The sequence below is a fragment of the Miscanthus floridulus genome, chromosome 8, assembly GCF_019320115.1.
Source record: "Miscanthus floridulus cultivar M001 chromosome 8, ASM1932011v1, whole genome shotgun sequence".
Taxonomy (NCBI): Eukaryota; Viridiplantae; Streptophyta; class Magnoliopsida; order Poales; family Poaceae; genus Miscanthus; species Miscanthus floridulus.
Window position 1 is genome coordinate 162489457 of NC_089587.1, and position 2437 is coordinate 162491893.

Sequence of the window (2437 nt, forward strand, 5' to 3'; positions counted from 1 at the left end):
TAAAGAGCAAGGTAGAGATATGCAAACTCCCGTCGATGACTCCGGTATTTTTACCGAGGTATCGAGAAGCGCGCAAGCTTCCCCCTAGTCCTCGTTGGAGCCCCTCGCAAGGAATCCCTCGCAAGGGCCAAGCTCCCGGTCGGGTAACTCCGTGGATAGCCTCGGGCCTTCCCCACGCGCAAGTGGGTCTCCGATGTGCCTTCCGGCAAGCCTCTCCCGGATGCTCCTCGCCGTCTTCACTATCAAGCTTCCGGCCAAAACGCCGCGGGCCTTGTTCCCTTCGGTACATGGTGGCGGCCGCACCACAAACGCGGTTGGTGCGATCTCGCAGGACTTCAAGCCCTTCCGATGTACAACTCTTGTGCTCGCAAGCACGGGGTGGCAAGAGGTATGCAAACCTCACTAAACACTAGGCATACACCTAGAGCAAGCGCATAAGCGGTGGTCTAATCAACCTAAGCACTTCGCAAAGCACCTATGCTAATCACCTGATGAAACACTAAGCACTATGCAAGTGGAGATCACTAGAATGGTGTATCAACACCCTTGGTATGTTTCCTCAGCTCCACACTCCTCAAATGGCCGGTTGGAGGTTGTATTTATAAGCCCCACTGAGAAAGTAGCCGTTGGGGTCGAACTCCCGCAATTCTGCTACTGATCGGACGCTGAGATCGTCCTGACCGGACGCGTCCGGTCGTCCCGATCGTTGCAGCCGTGAACTACCGATCGGACGCTGCCAACGTCCGGTCGCCTGCCACCGGACGCGTCCGGTCGCCTGCCACCGGATGCGTCCGGTCGCAGTTTCGCACGCCTGGAACCTCTCTGTACTCGATTAGACGCTGTGTTTCTGTGTCCGGTCGGTTGCCGCCAGCGTCCAGTCCTCGTGTCCGGTCGCCTGTCTACCGAGCCACCGGTCTAGCGTCCGGTCGCGCTTCCAGCGTCCGGTCCAGCGTTCGGTCGCCTCTGCGAGCTCGTTTCTTCGCGATCTTGCGTATGGCTTGGTTCCTATCTTCATGCTTGGACTTTGCTTGATATCTTGGGTCTTTTCCTATGCTCCTAAGGTCTTTCTTAAGGTGTTGATCATCGGATCATCACGTCGCCTTCGTCCAAGTCATGTCTTGCACCCTATTGAACTACAAAATAAACACTTGCAAATTCATTAGTCCAATTTGGTTGTGTTGGTCATCAAACACCAAAATCCAAAGTAAATGGGCCAAGGGTCCATTTTCCTTACACCCCATCTTTTCCTCCCCGTGACATTCCACCCTAGAGGTTGTAGTGCTATGAGAAGGGAAGCGAAGTGATTTCTCGTCTTCTTCCTTCCGCACTTGTAGCAGGCGCCTCTGGGGACCCCGATGACACCGCCTAGGTGGCAGCGCCATGGCTTGGTACCTTTTCAAGTGGCTCGATCGCTCTTGTACTTATGGGGATTTAAGCAAAAAGAATGCTCTTTTCTGTATGCTTGGATTTCTTTTTGTGTCTGTCGTGAGCCCCTAGGTAATGGGATTAGGGTCATGGCTCTTGGCTTGATGCGAGGAAACAAATCCTCGACCTCTTTTAGCGCATTTGCGAGGTTTTCTATGATTGTGTGTTGGCTCGTGGGTCGTGAACCTTTTATGTTTTCCACATGACCGAGACATGATCATGCTTTGGGCCCCACATCGCTTCATGAGGAAGACTCTGCTATGCTACCCTAGCTATTTGCTTTGTCGATCTCTCCCTGAGAGGTCATGGACCTCTGATGGTTTGTGACCTTCGAAGCTAGCCCTAGGCCATTAGACCCGGAGATGTCGGGAGGAGTTTTGGTCGCGGCTTGGCCTCGACCTCCTTATGGGATCGGGGGACCCAACTCCTATGCTTTGTAGCGTCTTTGCCGATCTCGAGAGGTCATGATGCCCTATTATAGGTAGGTTTGGATTCACCCCACGCGGGGAGAGGCATGTCCACCGTAACCATGCGGTTGGAACGGTGTGCCTCGTCGGGGTCAATGGGTAATCCGAGTGGGACCCAATATCCTCCCCCAATCGACATGGAGTTCGGCTATGCCTCATCGAGAGATGTCCCATAAATCATCAGTCATCAAACCCATTGGTCCCTGACCGCCTTCGCAGTGGCTAGAGGGCAAGATGCCTCCCCCAAAGGGGTCAACCTGGGTGACTTCTGAAGCGGATGACTCATACATAGAGAGAGATGGTCATGTGGCTCCGCACCACCAATTAGAGCCATAGGGGCCCATCTCCTCCCTGCCCCTATCCCTTTTGTGGCTTCGAGCCCTTCTAAGGACTAGCCCAAGAGTGGGTTTCCTAAGCACGACATGGGGTCATGGTCGTGGTGGGTCGTTCTATGCATGATCTCGAGGGCCAGTTGGCCTCCTCGGTCACATCGTGACATAATAGCGCCCACTCACAAGCAGTCGTGTGCCACGGAACATAGGCAC